At 41.2% G+C, this 23,385-nt stretch overlaps 1 protein-coding gene across 4 annotated transcripts in view; it reads right to left on the bottom strand.

Annotated features, from left to right (window-relative positions):
* The window catches only part of MGAT4C (MGAT4 family member C), a 322,866-nt gene that overhangs the window by 81,223 nt on the left and 218,258 nt on the right, over nucleotides 1-23,385 (bottom strand). Inside the window, exon 2 of one of the 4 annotated variants that reach the window (XM_081878290.1) lies at nucleotides 12,417-12,477. The exons of the other annotated variants lie outside the window; for them this stretch is intronic. The gene's annotated coding sequence lies outside the window, so the exon portion shown is untranslated. The remainder of the gene's footprint in view (nucleotides 1-12,416; nucleotides 12,478-23,385) is intronic. 4 annotated transcript variants of the gene reach the window in all.

The raw sequence follows: 23,385 nt of genomic DNA, 5'->3' as shown, positions 1-23,385 counted from the left end.
TAGAACATTCTGAATGGCCTCCTGGAAGATTGGTCCAATTTGGTGCACATCATGAGGTAATTCATTACCCAGAATTGACCCTGAAGGAATAATCTTTTCACCAATAAAGGTTGTATGATTCAGGATTCACACTCAGTGCCTATGCCAAAGCCAACTGACACCTGCAATCAACAAAAGTTGTGGCTGGTTTGATCCCGGTATGTTGCCCTGTCATTATAGGTTTCCACTCTCTACCCCAACAACATTAGACACACTGTGCCTGGACACTAACTAGTAATTCAGGAAGTAAACTATGATACTGTGTACCAGGTTTCACCAACCTGGAAATGGTACCCCCTCCAGGTGTTTTGCACTACAACTCCCATGATCTCTGACCATTGGTCATGCTGGCTTCAGCAGATAGGAGCTGTAATCCAAAACATGCAGAGGGCACCAGACTGGAGCAGGCTCCTGCTGAACACTGGCTTTGGTCTTACTACCAGAGCCCTGGGCACATCTTCACTGCAAATGTAACCTTGCTTTTTAAACTAGTTTAGCACCGTGGATTTTAAACAGACAAACTATTTTGAACTAGACACCAGGAATCACACATAATTCCTTACTAAATCCCCAGGGATGCTTGGAGGAGTTTGTACTGGTTAGACTGGTTGTGACTAGTTTTATATTTGTGGTGTAGATGGGAATGTTTTATCCTAGGCAATATCCTACTTGGAAGGTATTCTGTTTCTTCTCATTGCTCTCTTTCTTCTCTTTCAATTCTCTTTGTGCTTGTTATGTACTGAGCTTGGAGCCTAGAACAATAGGCAGGTAGGATCCTAGAAGGCAGCAACCTGATTGGTCTGCAGGAGCCACCCAGTCCAGCTCCAGGAGGAAGTGAATCAGCAACCTGATTGGCCTGTCAACACTCAATTCTGAGTATATTTCAGTGCTCCTCTAGGCTAAAGTTTAAATTCAATTCAAGCTATGATCAAGAACCAATGGGATGCAAATAGGAACATAGAAAGGTGCCACAGTCTGTTCCAACATTCATTCACGTTGCCTTCTGTCCCATTGCAATTGGTCTATCAGTGGTGGACTTTGGGCTCTCAAGTTTCAGTGGCACCCGAAAACTAGGATTTCAGAAGGAGAGGTCAAAGTTAGAAACAGAATTGCTAGAACCCAATACTAAGAATTTGTCTAGAATGTATAATCTGCTGCTAAAATGGAACACACAAGATGAAACGGTTAAATCAGCCATGATTAAGTGGGCACAAGATATTGGTCATGATATTATGTTTGCTGACTGGGAGCAGTTATGGACCACAGGTATTAAATTTACGGCATGTAGTGCCCTGAAAGAGAACATAATGAAAATGATCTATAGGTGGTACATGACCCCAGTCAAGCTTGCAAAGATATATCATTTGCCCAATAACAATTGCTGGAAGTGTAATGAATGTGAAGGAACTTTTTATCACCTTTGGTGGACCTGCCCAAAGATTAAGGCCTACTGGGAAATGATCTATAATGAAATTAAGAAAATCCTTAAGTGGACATTTGTAAAGAAACCGGAGGCTTTTCTCTTGGGCATGGTCGGCCAATTGGTACCAAAGAAAGATAGGACCTTTTTTATGTACGCAACAACAGCAGCAAGAATCCTTTTGGCGAAGTATTGGAAGACTAAAGAACTACCTACTCTGGAAGAATGGCAGACCAAGGTGACTGAATTTATGGGACTGGCAGAGATGACCGGCAGAATCCGTGACCAGAAGAAAGAGACAGTGGAGGAGGACTGGAAAAAATTTAAAATCTATCTTAAAAATTGTTGTAAAATTTCGGAATGTTAAGATGTCAGGGGATTGGACACTAAGAATTACAGCTATAAATTGAAATTTATAAAGCAGAAACTCTTTTTAAAGAGAATTAAAGATAAAAATGGGATGAAGAATTGCTAAAAATTTTGAAATTTGGATGCAGTGAAGGGGAGGTTTGGGGAAGTCGCATTATGTTTGTTTTGTTTTTTCTTTATGTTGTAAAATCAATAAAAATTATTATAAAAAAAAAAAAAAAAGTTTCAGTGGCACCCTGTGCAATGCTAAAATTTGGCGCCTCTCGCACTCTGTTCTACATCTTTGATACAGCGTCCCCTGCAGTGCCAGTGACCAGTGTTGCTACTTTAAAACAGCCTCTGGGTTTATTTTGCACAAGTATTTTTTTTCCCCTGTTTCATCATCTGCTGATGTAGAAATAGATGTACTTTTTTCCATTTATCATAGTACACAATAGACACAAACATCTTAGCCATCCATAGATATTTACAAATCAATTGCCTTCCTTGTCCTTTCAAAGTTAATGCATTTCTAGAAGTGTAGCCCTGTTATAGTCTTTTGTACTAACAACAACAAAGAGTCTTGTGGCACTTTAAAGATAAAATTAATGAAGTGGCTAATGGCCTATCACAAAGGCATCTATGGCTGGAATTCTAACCATGTCTACTCACAAGTAAGTCCCATTCAATTACATGGAGCTTACTTGCAGGTAAGCGGGGATAGGATTGCAGCCACTCTCATGCATCTAACTGCGTAAACAGCTTTTTTATTGCAACACTTTATTTCACAAATGTGTATACTTTACCAAAAAAAAATGGTCAGGTATGTGTGTCACGTTTAACACCTACTGCAAAGCAGTTTGTGTATCTATTTATGTACAATGTGTGTATGTTTAACAAAATGCTTCTGTTGTAGAGAACTAAGGTGAAAAGAATTCATAGCAAGAGTCTGAGCTGTGATGGGGGTCAAACAAAAATATAGAAGAAATTCTGCTTGGTAGTCCATGTTCAACAGATTCCTCTGACATGCCGAGATACAAATGGTGTTCTTAAATATTAATTTTCATCAGCCAGGCTTGTAGGAGTGTTTACAAGATGAGTAGATGAAAGGTTGAGCATCAGAAGCAGGAAGTAACTGCCTACACTGTTTTTAGAGATTTGAAAGATGTAGTCTGAAGCGTCTTGAAAGATATATATTCCATGACTTAAGGGCAATTCACTTTTTATTTCAGTATAGATACGCAAAATAAATGAGGCTCTCTGCAAATGTGAACTGTGCACACAGACATCATATTTGGAATGCTCCTCTCAAAAATACTCTGAAGTAGTAACTTGGAAAAATATGGACTTTGCTTATGAGTATTTAAATGTACATGCCCAATTGTATATGGAGGTATTCCTTCCACACTTGATCAAAGGTATATATTTATTGTACTTGGGTAAAAGGTAAAGGGACCTCTGACTGTTAGGTCCAGCCGAGGACGACTCTGGGGTTGTGGCACTCATCTTGCTTTATTGGCCGAGGGAGCCGGTGTACAGCTTCCAGGTTATGTGGCCAGCATGACTAAGCCACTTCTGGCGAACCAGAGTAGTGCACGGAAACACCGTTTACCTTCCCGCCGGAGTGGTACCTATTTATCTACTTGCACTCTGACGTGCTTTTGAACTGCTAGGTTGGCAGGAGCAGGGACCGAGCAACGGAAGCTCACCCCGTCATGGGGATTTGAACCGCCAAACTTCTGATTGGCAAGCCCTAGGTTCTGTGGTTTAACCCACAGCACCACCCGGGTAGCCATTCCCAAATACAATTGTAAAACAAATGTGAGTCTTTATACAGTGCCAGATTTAGGGCAGTGTGGGTGCTTTCTCAGACCAAACAGAGCACTTGAGAGCATGCACAGAACAGAAGGCAAGAAGGGGGAGGGCACTTCAACAAACTCTTTTCCAAAAGGAATTATTGTGAAAAGAAGAAATAGAGAGGGCTCCATATTTTGCCCTCACTCGGGGCACCGTATTACCAAGCTCTGCCCCTGCTTTTACTTTAGTGCTGCAGCTGACAGACATTTGGAATTGGATATTTCCAAATTCTTCCCAAATTGTAAAGTTCAGTGAATGGTCTTAGACAAAGCAGCAAATCTAAACTATCTGGAGAGGTATGGTATCTCAGACCAAAGGCACACTTTGCAGGAAGGTTGTTGTTAATCAGCATTCATTTGTAGACTAAGATTATTGCAGATTTGGATTATTATTTTTCTGGCTGAATCTGCTAGTACCTTATGGTGGTAAGGGAATTCAGAAAAAATGGAAGAAAGCTCCATTGCATCAGCAAAATTTAAAGAGAATTGTTTTAAATTCATAGGTGATATCTGACTCCTCAGTCTCTGAATAGGATAACACATAGTACCAGTCCCAATGGTTGGAGGTTGTGTGGAGGACTAGGTCATTTCACAGTGATTGAGGAGCTTTGGAAGAAGGTTTTCCATGAGCTCCAACTGATTATGGGGCAGCTGCTGTCACCAGATCCACTTCTGGCACTGTTGTCCATTTTAGATACTGGAGAGAAAAAGGCACTTTATCAGAGTACATTGGTTTCCTTTTATATTGCAACCTGCATAGTGGTATCCTGAAATGGTAAATTAGCAGAATAGCACCTAATTTGAGGAGTGGTATTCTCAGATTTGGTTGGTGGCCCTAAATGGGGGGGGGGGGTGACCCTTGTCAATTAAGGGAATGGAAAACTCCAAGGAGGAAAAAAAAGTTTTATGTGAAATGGTTTTGTTTTATTAAATATGTTTCAGTCAAAGAGCATAATAGGCTCCTCCATCAACTCATGTGGCTTTATGGAGTGATGTTATAGGTTGAATGAGTTAATTTTCCTTCTTCTCTTTATGCTTGGCTAGATGATTACTTCTGTGGCGGTTCCCTGATTGCTTCGCTAAGTGTTGGTTTGTGCATGTGTTATGATTTTCTGTTGACTACTTGTTTTGCTCTTATGTTTGCTGAAACCAAATGCATATGCTTTGAGTTCTTGTTGATTTTTTTGCTTGTTTTTCTTTGATAGGGAAAGATTAAAATAAATATAATCCCTTTTAAAAAATCTACCAAGAATTCCAGTTCAAGTAGCTTAGTGTTTTACAAGGGATCAAGTTATTTCCCATCTGCGTCACTTTCACATTTTTTCATTCCTAAGTCTGTTCCTTTCCAGTTCTGCATTAATGTGTGTTACATCTGCATGAGAATTCACACTTAAATACTTATTTTAAAATATATTTTGTCACACAATATGCAGTTCTTAACATATTTATAAACACATTTTTGGGGTGAAGGCATCCTGAAATTCAGAAAAGTGTGAAAGTGTGAACCAGATCACTTCATACTGGTATTGGCAAAGGGTTTGTCAAGCAAACCTATGATTTACAATCCTTTAAATGTTGAATGAGAGAGTTTCCACGCAAATAGATATAATGGAAAACACTATTTAAACTGAGTTAGACTTGTGGACTTTGCAACGTTCCTAACTATTTCGATGAACTGGGATCTTGCCCCAACTTTGAACAATTCCTCCAGTAACTTATGCTCTCAAATGATTTAACGGCAACAATAAATAATAAGCAGCAGATGTGTCTGGGATTCAAAATTCATTACGCAATAAATCTGGGCAATAGAAATGTTTGTGTCCCCAAACTATCATGCACTAAGCTGTTTCTTGTTTGATATCTTCAAAACCCTGTTATTTAGCATAACAACAGACCAGACATGCAACAAACAGAATTATGCGGATGAACAGAGAAACCCGTTACAGAAAGCAATTAATCCTCAGCAAACAGATTTCTTTTGAAACCACATAATGATAGTGTAGCTAGAAGTATTTTTAATAATTTTTGCTGGGTTCTGCTAGTTATGCTGAACTGACTCTCATCACACTGTTTTTCTGCTTTTTAAAAAAGATGCTTGATACATTGTGATTAGGGAACTGGATAGAAACTTGTCTTTTTGCTATGTGAAAGAGTAACCTGCTGTTCTAGACAATCACCTTTATTGTATTTCCTGTAGATGCTAATAAGCATGGAGTGAGAGTGAATAAAAGCAACACTTTGATACACAAAAAAGGGGCAAATGCATCTCTGATAGTCCATATGGGGTAGCCAAGAGAAGAGGTATTCATGCTAATAATGACTAGAATATTATTAAATGGCTGAGTGATTTAACAAAAGATTCTGGCTTGTGTAGCTTTCTAGGTGCAAACTGGCTGCTGTTATGTAAAGGTAAAGGTAAAAGGGAGTCCTGACCGTTAGGTTCAGTTGTGAATGACTCTGGGGTTGTGGCGCTCATCTCGCTTTACTGGCTGAGGGAGCTGGCGAACAGCTTCCAGGTCATGTGGCCAGCATGATTAAGCCTCTTCTGGCGAACCAGAGCAGTGCACAGAAACGCCATTTACCTTCCCGCCGGAGTGGTACCTATTTATCTACTTGCATTTTGATGTGCTTTCGAACTGCTAGGTTGGCAGGAGCTGGGGCCAAGCAACGGGAGCTCACCCTGTTGCAGGGATTCAAACCGCCGACCTTCTGATCGGCATGCCCTAGGCTCTGTGGTTTAGAATGCTGTTATGTACTTTGCCTAAATAAAAATCCCCACTCTTAATTTCTTGTCATTCTTTCATTTGTAGCTTGGGGAGATTTTCAGGAGACATTTTTTTCTATATCCTTACTTTTGCACTAGTTGTTCATCCTGGGTTCCCCCAGCTGTTTTTGGACCCCAACTCCCGCCATTCCTCACCATTGGCCAGTAGTAGTAGTAGTAGTAATTATACCCTGCCCATCTGGCTGGGTTTCCCCAGCCACTCTTGGCGATTCCCAACAGAATATTAAAAACATGATAAAACATCATGATAAAACATCATGATAAAACTTCCCTTAACGGGGCTGCCTTAAGATGTCTTCTACAAAGTCAGCTGGAGACCCAAGGTTGAATAACACTGTTCTAGCAGGTTGGAACACATCACATTATGTACACCTGTGTCATTCCCCCCTAAATTAGTGATTGCGTGTGCACACGCACACACACTCTTGTATATCTTCGAATTTTTTGCTGAATTGAATGATACCTGGACCTCTGTATGGTGCAGCCATCATCCTAGTGCCAGTTCCATCTTTAAAAATGCAGAAGACCTTCCTTTGCAGATTTAAGTAAAGGCACCAGTACACTGAACAAGAAGACCAATTTTTGTTGTAACACTCGACAGCAAAGTGTCATGGAACTGGTTGTGTGCTGGCCCTCGACCAAATAGATCTGGGTCCAAGTTCTGATTCAGTCATGAAATTCAATGGATAGCAGTGGAACAACTATAAATAAATATTATTTTAAAGTAATTTAATAAATAAAAACTTCATGCAACACCAACTCCAATTCACTTTTCAAAGCTTGCACAGTCCAGCTGGGAATTCATGGTAAACACAGCGAGCTACTCCTACTAATCCGTCATTTTCAGCCTTTGTTTGTTGCTATTCAGTGATGCAAACTCCAAACAGTAGCAATTTAATACATTTTCATCCAATTATACTCCCCTAATGTTTAACATTACACATCCCTAGTGTACTATGTAAAGTCTATCGCAAGCCCAATTTTAAAATGATGCCAGACAAGCGAGAAGAGGAGGAGAAAGGGGGGGGGGGAACCCTACCCATGAAGTATACCACATGCTGGGATTCACATTTAAAGTTGGCTCTCAGCAACTACACCAGTGGGGTGTCTGCCTGAACCACAGATCTCTGGTGTGCTAATGCTGCAAGTGTTGGTGAAACAACAACATTAAATTAGTACTGTGCTGAAGAATTCTCCTGCACTCTGTCCCCCAACTATTACCTGTCAATTAATGAGAAAAGAAATTGCACTCAAACATTATGAAAGGGGAGAGAAAATTATAATGGGGTTGTTGTTGTTGTTGTTGTTGCAGCACTTCCTTTACTTTTAAGTTAGATGAGGACTGTTTGTGCGTGTTGTTCCTTTCATTCTATAAATCACCTCACCATTGGGCTACACCAGTGGTGACTGGTGAGGATGGGGCACCATTGCTATGATGCTTCCCAGCCCAACAGGCTTCTGGCACGTACCAAGAAGGAGAAGGGAGTTGAAAGGCGCAGGGAGCTTGGTTCTGTGTAGCATGTTGTCAAGACTTAGGGAAAGCTATTCCTCCCCTGGTTGCAGAAAACCAGAAAGCAAGCTAGAGTCCTTTTTAATGAGTTTATTCATTCATAATAGCGAGAGACAAAAGAACACATCAAGCCCTGTGACAATGTTGTTGCTCCAACTGGTCTCCTCCTCCCTGCTCCCTAACAAGAGTACCTCCCTTTATGGTGGCTGCTCGTGGTCAATTGCCTCTGAATCCTTTGTTCCTGCACTCTTAACGAACAATGAGTCCAGTATACTAGAAGGAGCGTCTCCACCGCCATCGTTCCGCCCGGACACTGAAGTCCAGCACCGAAGGCCTTCTGATGGTTCCCTCACTGCGAGAAGCCAAGTTACAGGGAACCAGGCAGAGGGCCTTCTCGGTGGTGGCACCCACCCTGTGGAATGCCCTCCCACCAGATGTCAAAGAGAACAACAACTACCAGACTTTTAGAAGACATCTGAAGGCAGCCCTGGTTAGGGAAACTTTTAATGTTTGACGCACTATTGTATTTTAATATTTTGTTGGAAGCTGCCCAGAGTGGCTGGGGAAACCCAGCCAGATGGGCGGGGTATAAATAAATTATTATTATTATTATTATTATTATTATTATTATTATTATTATTATTATTATTGAAGAAGATGTGTCAGCTGGCTGCTCTGCTTCTGTCTCCCCTTCCCTTTCTGCTAACACTTCCCAACTCTTCTGTTCGCCTATCTCTGAGCTGTGATCTTCCTCAAACTCCTGAAGCCCCTGCTGTAATTCAATGCTGCATTCCTCTTCTCCTGGGAGGTGGTCTCCACCATTCCTCCTCCACCTTGCCCTCTTGAGTCCAATCCCTGACACATGTGGCAGGAGTGTCTGACCCACTGTTTGGGGAAGCCAGGAGAGCAACTGAGCCTTACCCCCTTGGCTGAACATCCACTAGACTCCATTATCTTCTGATAGTTGCCACCAAGAAATTCCCAAGGAGTCAAGGACAGAGGTCACCAGAGGTCAGTAGAGGTCACTTTGCCCAAACCCCCTCAAACCTAAAACACCCCGGTGTGGATAAATCCTCGCCAAAAGGCAAAACTCATTTTTCATTTATTCTACAGAGTCCGTTTTAGCACAATATTTAACTTTGTGGGCTTCCCCCTTTCCGATTACTTTATTAGCATAACATTTCACTCCATCAGGACTACGATTTGGCATTTAAAAGTGTCAATAAAAAAACCCTTTACATAAATACATTCCTTTTATTGTTTGACTGATAATTTACTGACTATCATAATATTTTGTAGCACAGCATAAATAACCATTAATACAACTACCAAGTTTATGGCAGAGTATGATTTTATACCCTGTGGTCAGGGTGATTGTTCCATGAAAGGCTTTTCTGTTGTCATCCTTGCCATTTTCATTTTTAAAAAAAATAAAATAAAACGAGACGATGTTCAACTGAGCGTGCCTGTTTTAGTAATGTTTGGATTTTCTAGGCATAAACTTCCAGCTCAAACTGAACAGGGGAAACAAGCCGAAAACCTGGGGCCATTTTGGAGGGTGGGAGGTTTCGTATGTGGAGAATTCATCAGGAGGCAGGTTTCCCATTGCATATAGCTCCCCTCTTTTAAATTTAAATTTATATGCAGGTGCTGAAGGATCTCCTCTTGATAGCTACTAATTGGTGGCTGCCATTTAGCACTTCCTCACATACCCAGTTCCTTGTAACAGTAGTGCTAATTAAGAGCTCCTACAACATCTTTGATAGTGCCACCTAAATATTATTTAGGTTACTACATCCACCCATGTCACATGTGTCATTGTGGAGAGGCCTAATCCAACACTAATGTATCTGCAGGTGTACTTTAACTAAAACAAATGTCATCAACAAACTGATAATCTGTATTCCAAGTTTTGGTTTGTTTTGGTTGTGTTATTGCTATGTTGTGTGAGTGTGTGTGTGTTGAGTTCTATATAGTTTTAATCTGATACTGTATATCTGCTGCAGATTCTTATGCTTTTAATATTGTTTTGTTGATGAACCTCTAAATGATTTTTATCTGAAGAATTGCACAAGCACACTACTGATTGCATGGTAGGACAGTGGCTCTACTCCATGGTCACCCACCCCAGACAACAAGGGAGCCACAGTGGTTCAGAGGTTAGTGTCCTGGACTAGTACCTGGGAAACCAGGGTTCAAATCCCCATGTAGTTATGAAGCTCACTGGGTGACCTAGCGCCAGTCATTACCTCTCAGCCTAACCTACCTCACAGGGTTGCTGTGGGGATTAAAGCAGCCAAGGGAGAACTAGGTATGCCACCTGAAGCTCCTTGGACAGGTGGGAAATAAATGAAATAAATATCTATAAAATGAAATAAACTTCATGTGCATTTGAATTTATGTTGGAATGAGTATAAATCTCTCAGTTGCTCCTCAATCTTCTTAAGATTTCGAAGTGTTGAAAATGGCTTAGAAATATAGCCAATCTGTGGGGAAAGTGTGAATTGTCCTCTTGTTAAGTACCAACATTTGCTCCTGGAAAACTGAATTGGAGCAACAAACACAGCGCCGAGAGCGACACTTTCAAAGTGAAAAGATGAAAGGTTGGAGAAGAAAGTAAGTGGCAATCACAAACCAGACACAAATGAAATTGGACAGATAGAACTAGTGCGGATTGCAATTTGTAAATTATTGAGTGGGACTGGGAGCTTCGTGGATGAGAAGATGTTAGAAACAATTTAAATTAACTATGGTATTAAGATGTTGCTTTTTGTAACACTTTCAAAAAATCTGCTGGGTGCCCTGCCTCCAGTTCTATTTAGATCATTTGGAGCATTGCCTTTGACTTTGCTCGCACTATTCCCCAAACTTTTCAAGGTAGGTTTTCCCATTCCAGTATATTCCAGATTTCAAACCATTCCTATTTCTTTCTTTTTGTTTGCATTTTTTAAAATTACAAACTGTAAAGCAAGTAAAAGGTTCTGCGAAGTTACAGGGAACCAGGCAGAGGGCCTTTTCGATACTGGTGCCCGCCCTGTGGAATGACCTCCTATCAGATGTCAAAGAAATAAACAACTACCAGACATTTAGGAGACATCTGAAGGCAGCCCTGTTTAGGGAAGCTTTTAATATCTGAAGGACTATTGTATTTTTATATTTTGTTGGAAGCCGTCCAGAGTAGCTGGGCAAACCCAGCCAGATGGGTGCGGTATAAATAATATGTTGTTGTTGTTGTTGTTGTTGTTGTTGTTGTTGTTGTTGTTGTTGTTGTTGTTGTTGTTGTTTTGACTGTACAATTGCAACCTCTGAGAATTAAAAGTGTCCAAGTTCAATTCTTAATGCACAGAGTTAGTATTGGATGTTAACACAGGTGTTATAATTCAAAATGGAGTCACTACCACAAGTATTCCAAGTAATATGGCAGCATCCACCTGCAGTAATAAAAAAAATTCTAAATGTCTCTCTGTTAAATGCTCCCTTCAAGATTCCCTCCCTGTTGGGGGTCCCTTTCTGCATATATCAATTATGTGCAAAGTCCCCATGATGCATTTATTGTGTATACACTGGGGCTATGACTAGAGTGCACATTATCATCTAGGATGGACCAAAATAACTGAACAGGGTGAATGAGAGAGAAAGAAATCACTATGCACCCAATACCACTTTAAGTTAACCGAAAACCACCAGAGCCCAGTTTATTTTGCTGATTTCATGCATTTCATAAGAAGCTTTTCACAGTAATGTGAAATGCAGTTTGCCACCACATTTGAAATGTCTAAGCATTGCTGAAGGCACCCATAGGAAGCTGAGCTGCTGGAGGAAAAAGACTGCTCATTGCATGCGAGTGATCTAAAGTGACTGACAAATCCTCATATATGATCAAATGCCTGAAGAGGTAGCTTAACATTTGCTAAAGGAAGGGGGGGGGGACCTAATTAAATAGTTTGTATTTGCTAGGAGCATGCTAGGCTATGAATATGGAAGTATATATAAAGTAATAATACTCTTGTTATATCTTTTCAGAAACACACAAATTGGACTCGATGGCCCTTGTGGTCTCTTCCAACTCTATGATTCTATGATTCTAACTCATAATCTGCTATTATTTTACTGGATTAACAAAACGAAAGTAAGGCTGCATACACATCATGTATTTAAGGCACATTCATGCCCTCCAAAGAATCGTGGGAACTGTTGTGGGTGCTGGGAACTGTAGATTTTTGATGAGTAAACCACAGTGCTCAAGATTATTGAGGGATGTTTTAAATATATGGTGTATACACAGCCTATGATTAGAATTTGAATGAAGACTAGATAGACTCTTCCTATGGAACATCTGCTCATACATAATAACCAGGACATCAAATATCAAAAATGCAAGCGTTTCCTATTTTAGGCTATGAAATGTCAAGACCCACACTCACATATGGTGTGCATAGCTTTCAGGAGGAAACCTACCTGTGCTTATTTTTTCGAAACATGGTCATTGGCCAGTGTGCAATTGATTCTGGAACCAATCCTGTAAAATAAATTGAATGACTAACTCAATTCTGTTGGGTTACACCTGCAGGCATTTGCATCTGTGCACACTGCGAGCAGCCATGTTAACACACTCACCAAACTTCAACACTCACAATTCTTGGACAGTTGAAAAACTAAGGCTTGCAGGTTTTTATTAAAAAGGCAAAAATCCTAAACTGCTCCCTGGGAAGCGGGATTGATTGTTGAACCACTCTGGAAACTAGCTCTGCGAAGGGAATAGGGGTCTCTTAACAACTCTTAGGGATGCGGGTGGTGCTGTGGGGACACGGGTGGCGCTGTGGGTTAAGCCACAGAGCCTAGGGCTTGCCGATCAGAAGGTCGGCGGTTCAAATCCCCGCGATGGGGTGAGCTCCCGTTGCTCGGTCCCTGCTCCTGCCAACCTAGCAGTTCGAAAGCACGTCAAAGTGCAAGTAGATAAAGAGGTACCGCTCTGGCGGGAAGGTAAACGGCGTTTCCATGCGCTGCTCTGGTTTGCCAGAAGCGGCTTAGTCATGCTGGCCCCATGACCCAGAAGCTGTATGCTGGCTCCCTCGGGCAATAAAGCGAGATGAGCGCTGCAACCCCAGAGTCGGCCACGACTGGACCTAATGGTCAGGGGTCCCTTTACCTTTACCTAACAACTCTTAGCACCCTTTACAAACTACAGCTCCCAGAATTCTTTAGGTGAAACCTTGACTAGCAAAAGCAGTATCACTATACTTTAAATGAATGGTGTGAATGTGATGCAATTGTAGGTGGAAATAAAGCCAATGACAAGCAGAGCCAACTAAATTCTAGTTTTGTCCCCATCTGCCTCCCTGCTGAGTTCTATAAGGGGCAACAATGAGACTAAGGAGAAGAAAGCAGGCAGGCATGCGGAGGTGATTGAAGGTGGTCCCCCCTCTGCCCTAATGGACCAGTCTTCATGGCAGATAGACTTGCCACTGCTTTGTGAGGATTATTTCCAGGCTGCTGCCAAATAATCCTTACTTGCAAAGGTACAAATCACATGGTACAGTCAATTGTAAGTTTGTACATACAGTCATTTCCCGGCATGGAACAACCACATGGAGGAAGCATCCAGAGGCATTCTATACAGTGGTACCTCGGGTTAAGAGCTTAATTCGTTCCGGAGGTCCGTACTTAACCTGAAACTGTTCTTAACCTGAAGCACCACTTTAGCTAATGGGGCCTCCTGCTGCCGCTGCGCCGCTGGAGCACAATTTCTGTTCTCATCCTGAAGCAAAGTTCTTAAACTGAAGCACTATTTCTGGGTTAGCAGAGTCTGTAACCTGAAGCGTATGTAACCCGAGGTACCACTGTATTTGCTCAGTCAAGTCAGAATGTGCTGCTTATTCACACAGCTCATGTACAGATGAACTAAATCGACTTTTCCCATCATCCTTAGAGTATTGTCTTTTAAAAAGTATTTATCTTATTTTTAGAATAGCTATTTATGCCCACTTTTTTGTCTGAAATCCACATGTAGCAAAATGTCAAAAGCCAAACTATGGCTGGCCATTTCTAATTCCCTACATCAAATTCATTTTATTTCTCTCCCCCTCATGGCCTCTGTGTTTTCACCAAAGATGTTGACCTATATTCTCCTCCCAGCACCAGCCCCCCCCCTTATTTAGAGTAGACATCTACATGCGGCAAAAATAAAAATCCCAATTAATATCCTGGTTTTGCCTCAGTGGTAAAAAAAAGCCATCTCTTGAATGCAAATAAGCAGTGATAAATTGTCAAATATTCAAGAGGTGGAAAATAAGCTATAGAGCCGGGCATGATTTTGTCATGTCTAGAGTACAAAAACGTCTCTCTCGGAGCTGCGAAATAGCAGGCTGTCACATACCACATGTACAATTAAAGTTGGTAATGTCCTCAAGCATTTATGTGTATCTGTTTCAAAGGCTTAAGCATAGATTTCTATTTAACTAGATGTATGGTTGTATTTCTCCATTGCATCCAGGCATAGGAAGTTGGATGTCCCAGTAAGAATGCGTATTGAAATCATTTAACAGCATGATGATGTGAAGAGATTGCAAATTCCAGCCATTTGGGGGAATGAAGTTTACGCAGCTCACTCAAGCACAGAGAGAGCTTTCTGGGGAACGAAAAGCAGAAGTGAAAATGGGATGTGTTGCGATGTCTTGGTGTCAGAGGACAAAATAAATTGTGAGCCAATGTGTTTAAAATGCTCTTAGAAGAGAATACATTATCTCCCCATGGCCTGCCACTATAAAGGCCAAGCATATGTGAAACTTTGCAATGAATAAAAAGGCACCAGTACTTGTTTTTATAGCACTGGATGGAACTGCAAACAAATCAGATCCAAAAGCAATGGAGAAACTCTCACCACTGTGTCTAAATAGGAAATTGCTAACGAACTGAAAGCACAGGGAAAATCATAATAATGAATGTATCTTGACTAGGTGTATGTGTCTCTCCAATTCAGTTCATTATTTGGGTCTGAATTAGATACATTTAAAGCAAAGCTTTGTCCCCCCCCCTCCATTCACTATAATGGGGAATCTAAAAATGTTGTTTCCCCTTTTTCAAAGTAGATGGCATTTACAGGCACACATGCCCATCCAGAGTGGATCCAGGCTGCCAAATTGTAGGCAGAGACATACAGGTGTTTTCATGTAGGGATGCTTTTAAAATCAATTTGTTTTAAAGCATCTTTATTTTCTGCCAGCATTAGATTCAGTTTACAGGCATGGCTGCCCCTTCTAAGCGTACAAAGCCTGCCATATTTCAGAATGATAGCTGTAGCGGTTCTCCCTGGTAAGAATGGAGTGGGGGTGGGGGGGAGGAAGAGTGTAAATTTCCAAAAAAGATTGGGATTGTGGGAGCAGGGATAATGCCATCTGCCAGCAAGGTGGACAAGATGGGTAATTGGCCTAATCCAGCAAGCTCTATTTAGTTTTTATATTCAGCTCAAAAATGTACATTTTAGGTGGAAATACACTGCAAAGCATACAAGAACATGTATTTAAGGGAGAAGAATGCATGTTAAATGGATACAGTGAGTCTGTTTTATCCCTTATATTCCCAGTAGGAATATAAGGGAAATCTGTGTTTTCAGGTAAGTTTCACCTCTCCATAATATTAGAAGCCACAGAAACTCAGGGCTGGGCTTGCAGGGCTTCATCAGTTTCTATGGAAAAGTATCTCCATCAAGATACAACAGGTGTCCACACTGTGTACTTTCCAGAAACAACTGAAAACATTTTTGATTCAACAAGCTTTTCCAATTAGATGAAAAGGTATTTTCCTTTGCTTTAAACCAGTCTTTAGTTGTTTTCTGTACAGTCGTACCTTGGTTCTCGAACAGAATGCTTTCCAGGAGTCCGTTCAACTTCCAGAACTGTTCAAAAATGAAGACTCGGCTTCCGATTGGCTGCAGGAGCATCCTGCAGCCAATCAGAAGCTGCGGAAGCTGTGCTGGACATTCATCGAAATTCATTCGAAAATTGGAACACTCACTTCCAGTTTTCGATCTATTGGGAGCTGAAACGTACGAGTTCCAAGGCGTTCAGCAACCAAGGTATGGCTGTACTTTCTTAAGAAAAAAATCATACACATTGAGATGAATGTAAAAGGAAATTTATAACTTAATAAAATAAATACAAAATGTGTACAATTTAAAGGTGATCGTTCATACTTCTTAAAAAATATAATCCATAAAACACAGAACTGAGGCCATACTAATGGGTCATGGAACAGAAACTGATTCATATGTACTTATGGATTCTGGGTGCAGAGTGCCAGTTAAAAGGTCTTTAGAAATAAAAATTAATTCCACAATATTTTTCCAAGCTTCCCACTGTGTTGCTTCACTCTGCCCTCACAGTAGCAGAGCATGTTACTGTTTGTCACAGAGATGCCACAAAAGATTCAAAGAGAAAGAGAGAGAAATGAGCTTGCAAGAGGAGTTAATGCATTCATTTCAAACCTGAGAGTCAACACTTCACAACTGTGGTAATAGCAAGTTTCCAGTGGCTACCCACTCGTAAAAAAAAGAAAAGAAAAAAGTGTCAGAATAAGATCAAATGAACAGGGGGGAAAGGCAGCTTTGCAATAAAGGATTGCATTGGAGGGAACAAAGGCATAAAACATCAAGACTGGAGATGTGCAATTGTTCCTTTAAAAATCTTTGCTTTTCCAGATACAGAATATTAAATAGTGAAGTCTCAAATCATAAAATCAATCCAATTGCTATGGTAATAATAAAGAAGAATCCTATTCAAAATGCTGGACACAGATGAAATTATACCTTTTGGGACCTATCATTTGCTTAAAATGCTTCTGGGGTCATCTCTCATTCATCCAGAGCTGGTATTCAGAGCAAAACATAAAAATAGATTTTGTTTTTAGGCTTGGGCTTACAGTTCTCTGGCTGGGTCTAGTGCTCTTACAATGAAGGTGGTGAGGATGCAGCGTGGTAATTGGATTATAGATAATAAGGCTTTGTCCAGAGAAATGGTTGAAATTTCAGTTCACTTTGATACCAGAAGAAAGATAGCCAGGAAAATGCAGGTAGCAAATCAAGATGTAATTAATCATTAGCAGAAAAGGCATTTCTCCATCTCTAACTCCAAGCAGAACCAGATCTCATTGTAAGGCAAAGAAGTGCAAAGTAGTCATTATATTAGCAGAGCTGGGGATGGATTTGGAAAGCAAACTAGGTAGGGCAAGTGTCAAAGTGCTGACACTCAGAAAAAAATGCTTCATTTGTTGAAATTCCTTTGTTTGAGAACTACAGTACATACCAAAATGCAGGCGTAAGCTACAGTTTATTTTTAAATGAAGAAAAACATGTAATTATTTTCCTCCCAGGGAATACTTAATTGGCTCTTGTTGATGTGTGTGTCTGTGTGTTTTTAAAAACCAAGCAAACAGTACACAGTGACAAAATTTGCACAAATTAGCATTCTTCTTCCTTCTGAATTAAACATCAGACTTGCACTTACGTAAACCAAGGAAGATCTGCTAAATCAATGCAGACATCCTTCTTTAGATTGGGAAAACAGATGCACCAACATGTCAACGCTCCATTATGTTCATTCCCATACTGTTGTTTCATCAATTCTCATTTATTACTTCTTTAAAGGACAATTAATTCCAGTCTGTAGGTTCGGGTTCACCACTACACTCCCTTTGCCTACAGCCTCAAACTTCATTCTTCCCTTTAAACCTTTATACCACTGAAACATTTATTTAAACCTTTCTGATCACAAGTGAAGGTGCATTTTTACAATTGTGAGATGTGAGTTGATCATTTCCGATTCAGCGATTAACAAATTAGACACAGAATTATCTCCCCACCACCACCAAATGGATTGCTACAAGATACCCGGTGAGGTCAGAAGTGTTCTGGAGATACAAGCATAGACTTTACAATATTTTTGTTCACACTGAATGTTTATCTCCACCCCCCTACGTTTGGCAGTATTCTCATTGCTCTGAGCAAAGCTATGCTATTTGCAATCCATTTAATATTGCCCCTCTCAAAAATGTTCTACTGCAATACATTAAATTCAGGGTGGCTTGAAACACTGCAGGATGCAACAATCACCACCTCCTGTTTGTGTTTCATCACTGCACCCAAATTAGGGAAAAGCATGCACAACTTTCCACTGATAAATATTTGAATTACCTATGTGGCTGCATTTCACCACAGTGGAAATATATAGTCCCTCTTTTGGACAGTGCAAAAATGGCATACATTATGATTTATGCACACATCCTAAAGTCACATTCAGGTAGGTTGCCACCATCCTAGAAACTTCCAGATATCTTTTCTTATTTTATGTTTGATCTGAAGTTCTGCTTATTTGTCTCCCCAGGGAATGCATGGTACATTAAACAGAGTTACAATGTGTGGGCCAGATAGTGGGTGATATCCAACTAAATCTCACTCAGTGCAGACTCAACGGCTCTACTCTGTGTATGCCTAATGCTGGATATCATCCATTGTCCCATTTTCATTGTGTTCCAAAATGTAGATCTTCAGCTATGCACTGTATTCATGTGTGCTGCTCTTGGAGATGATAAAAGATTCCCCTGAACCTCAGCTTGTCCCTTTCAGTTCTCCCAGTCATCTAATAAGTAGGACCTTTCAGGTGCCACACCATTTCTGTGCTGATTCACAGCAGAAAGGATGACATTTTCTCAGACAGTAATCATAGCTTCTATCCAACAATAAAAAAAATAAGACAACCTAATGCTGGAAGGCTGGAGGAGCTGTTCTGCTGCAGAGTTCCCCCTTGAAATAGATGACACTTGATGAGATGGACTAACAGCAGATTCTGAGGGAACTCCAAATATTAGTTCACCTTGTAGTGAGACTAGCAAGCATTCATCTGTGGCATGGCTCAAACACAGCTTGACAGTATTGTAGATGTAGCTGCTGATTTGGATTTCATTACTTTGAGTGAGACAAAAATAGGGAGCAGGGGGTGTATTTTTTTTCTTTTTTAAAAATATATAATCTAAGTTTGGCATGGCAGGAAAACCTGAGTCTGAATGTACAATTTACCATGAGCAAAAGAACACACAAGGTCTGAATGAAACCTGGTAAACATTACAGTTAATTTATAGCCTGAAACAAAGGAACGGGTCTTTTAATTGATTGACAAAGAGAAGCTAAGGATAGGAAAAGTAAATGAAAACACTCTAGAAATGGACAGGTTTGTAATTGGAAATTGGAAAAGGTCACTCAATGCGCTCTGCGTAATTTAGTTGAATGAAATCATTATTTTATAGAAATCTTTATTTGGAGCCTAAGTGTGGGCAGGACTAAGCCGAATAAAGGTGGACTCACATCTTGTTTACTCCTAGTAAGGTGCTGCTTCTGAAGCCTAACAAGATAGCAATTGTAAAAGGTTTTTTTACAGGCAGGCATCATACCCAAGTAGAAATGGAAAACCCTCCACATTTGCAGTTAGGGTTAGCTACAGAGATTGGCATAGTTGGGTATATACTGAGGTCCATGAAATAGCTGTGGTGGTGAGGAAACCACCAAGAGCTTCCTTGACCTACTGCTTCTCCTACTCCTACAACCTCACTATTGTCACCTGCTTGCAGTTAACCTTCAAGATGGAAGGGGGAAATCTATTGCAGCCACCTGGGCTGCACCAGTAACCTTACCATCTGGTTGGATCAGAGACCTCATCCTGGGTTATGGAGTGCTCTCTGCATTACAGGAGGGAAAATGTGTGCACAGTGAAGGGATGGTAAACTAAGGTCCTCTCACTCTATTGCAGCAAGGCCACCAGCATGTAAGGTCTAATGTAGGGGTAAGGAAGCTCAGGCTCAGGGGTCAAATGAAGCACTCTGGGTTCCTCTGTCATGGCCTCAGAACCACTCCCCTTCTTTCTAGTCCATACCCTACACTTGCCTCGTTTCATGTCCTTCTCAAGTCCTGTGAACTGCATAGATCTCTGACTTTAGTTTGGCTAAAATGTAACCTACTATGCAGTCACATCCATTGCCCCACCCACTCTTTGTCTCTCGCCTCACTCACTATTTTCATGTTAGAAAATGCAGCTCTTGGACTGAAAATTGTTCTTCATGCCTGGTGTAGTGCTAGAACCTTCACATCCAGCAAGTGTTCAGGAAAATGCTCCTGCATAGATGCTGAGTCAATGACAGAGACCAGATTCCATATTCTATAAGCCACTCTGGAGTTTGGGCAGGGCAGCAGGGTTCTATTGTCCTCTCTGCCCAAACTCCACAAAGTGAAACCATCTAATTCCACTCATCCCTGCTTGTATAGTGTGGGGGTGCATTATTTGCCTCTGTGTGGTGGGCCGTGGGGATTCTAAACAGAGAATGTGGGATGGATACACCAAGGCTACTAAACAGAGAGGGGGGATGTCTCAGTGCACAGGCTGCAATATGGCCTCCCAAGTTTTATCAACTGAGGATACAAATTGACTATCGCTTGTACAACATGCAAAATGCAAACAGAACAACAAAAGAGAGCAATAGAAAAACTGCCCAGTCCTACAAATCCTTGCTGAAAAGGGGACCATAAAGCAGATGTTTGCATTCACTGCATAATAGTTATATTAAAGAAAGCCATACTCTAGCAATGTATAATATATACATTATACAATGTGCACTACAAAAACAAGGGGATAGAGCAAATTGTCTAAAACTATTTCATCACACACTTTATACCTTTTATTCCCCCCACCCCAAAGCAATGTGATACTGGAACCCAGCTGAGAAAGTTAGCAGTGGAGAGTGATGTGGGAGGATAACACACCGAAAACACTGTGAAATCCCAAGTATGGTAAAATTCATAGTATCAAATCCTACCTGAATCCAAATCTAAAAGTGCAACGTTTTGCTAGAAAAGTAACAAGGAGTGAAATATAATATCTAGTAACCTGTCATCAACTGTTAGAGGTGTCCTACTGATATTTAACAGTGTGCTAGACATTATAAAGAACTTTATCTGTGTTCCAGAGCTAAAAGAACAAACTTAAATTTGGCCTGTGGTTTGGACTGGGGAGGAATTTAACCCTCTGCCTCATCTTGGACCAGTTCCTCCAGAATGGCTAATTTCACCGATGACAACCACACCACAAGGAGACAAAGTGGCTGCAGAAAGGGAGGCTCAGGCCAAATTGGGACTCTTAATTCCCTCCTCCTCCCCTCTGCCACGATGCCCTGATCCCAATGCAGAATACTCCTCCAGCTATTATTTGGGGAATAAAAACCAAGCACATAATGGCAAATCACATGCTTAATGAGACATCTCTGTGGCAGGGGAGTTCATTTTTTAAAGGGATGAGTTCCAGTTTAAGTTCACCCCCCCCCCTCCAAGATATCATTTAATTCCACTTCTGAGAAGCTGGAAGATCAGCCTGACATGCCTCATCTCAAGCATAGCTGCCCTCAGTCACCCACTAACCCTTGACAACTGATCTTTCCTTTTGTCCCATGGACCTCAAGGGTAAAGGTGGCAGTGGACCTGGTGGGAAACCCAGAGCCTGTGAAGGAGACCCTCTTGACTGAAAGAAGGCTTTATCCTCAGAAGGTTCATCAAAATGAAGACTGTGCATGGGAGAAGGGGTAAGATCATTGTAGCAGAAAAACAGGAAGAAGAGGAGCTGGCAGTGAGCTATAAGCCTATAAGTCTCACCTGGATCCTTGTTGGGTCAATGAAATATACTCGGAGTCCAGAGTGGATTTCATGCTCTTTATTCAGCTCATAGTGGTGAGGAGGAATGAAAGTTCCCCCACAATATCTGCTTTATATACATTATTTACACAATGGGCTGCACGTGATTGGCTAATTCCGGGATTGGCTAATTCCGGTTGTGGATTCACTTCCACCTGGAGCTGGATTGGGTGGCTCCTGCAGACCAATCATACTGATGCATTGTTCTAGGACCAATCAGACTGCTGCATTTTGGATCCTATTCAACTCAGTACATAACAGTCAACAACCTGAGTACACCCTTGCTGAGCTTCCAATACCGCAGTAAGTGCTCCCCATGGACAAAGAGCAACGCACAAGCTCCAGGCTAGGAACTTGTGAAGGTCTGACCCCACAGGTTCTGGTCGTCCAGGAGATTCTTCCTGTGGTTCCTGTCAAAGAGCCTCAGGCACGGTGCTCTCCTGATCTCCAGTAGCTGGATCAAAGCCCTGAACTTGATCTTGCTCTTTAGCTGGTGTCCCTGCGACCTCCAGCTCTGTGTCTGCATTGATGCTAGATTCAGGGATCATGGCAGTTTGTCTAAGGACCACATTCATTTGTGGGTAACCTTCCAGGGGCTGCATGAATGTGGTGGGTGGGGCTGGAGGGAAAAAAATGGATAGGGCAATTAGAGTGTCTCTTACACTTGTGCAGTAGGCTGCATTCTATCCATGCAAAATTCTGAGCTTTCTACCTTCTCTCTCTCACACACACATATTTATCCAGGGTCTGAATCAATCCAGGGGAGGCATGTGGCCTGGGGATAGTCTTGCAGGCTTGACAGAGAGGACTGGTGGACCACATCCACCCTCTGGACCTGTTACTTCCCATCCCAAGTTTCTGTCAATAAACCCTTGCAAGATCTGGAGAACATCATCTTCCATTGCTGTTATGAGAAAGAAACACAAATACAATTCAATATGCTCAGCGAATGGGAAGAGACATAGCAAGGGAGGAGGGAGTTAGTAATCTTCATTTAGAAGTCAGTTGTATTTAACTATAGAAGTATTGGGAGACAACTGTGCTGCTCCTTCAATATTCCTGAACGCCCAAGACTTCATGATGAAAATAAATTTCAGATTACTAAAACAAAATAAAAAAATTCCTTCCAGTAGCACCTTAAAGACCAACTAAGTTAGTTCTAGGTATGAGCTTTCGTGTGCATGCACACTTCTTCAGATACACTGAAGAAGTGTGCATGCACACGAAAGCTCATACCTAGAACTAACTTTTTTATTTTGTTTTGACTATGGCAGACCAACACGGCTACCTATCTGTTTCAGATTGCTGTGAGTCAATAAAAGGTATGTTCCTTTAGTGCTGTTGAAGCTTGCCTGACTGCTGGGGAAGAAATGCCTGCTCTTGCCTTCGAAGAGGTCTATAAACTTTGTCTTTCAGAAAATAAAAGGGCGTTCAATTTATGTATTACAGAAAAGTGACTCTGCCTGGACAGAGATGACTCTGGGGACTGTGTACCATCTCTTCCCCACCCTTGATAATAGCTGAACTAGCACTAGCTATTTGTGCTAGATACCAAGATAAATTGGTGGCTGGAGGTTATCTTTCTAATTTACTAGAGATTTCCTGATAGCCTTGCCGTTCTAGTATCTAGCATTACTGATCTAAATTGACAGATCAATCAGGTTACAGCAACATGCTCTCCTATATGTCTGACCAGCAATGGAA

This window comes from Podarcis erhardii (genome assembly GCF_964252035.2).
Source record: "Podarcis erhardii genome assembly, chromosome: 10".
NCBI classification, from domain to species: Eukaryota; Metazoa; Chordata; class Lepidosauria; order Squamata; family Lacertidae; genus Podarcis; species Podarcis erhardii.
The sequence above is the reverse complement of the archived record's forward strand: the minus strand, read 5'-3'. Positions and strand labels throughout refer to the sequence as shown.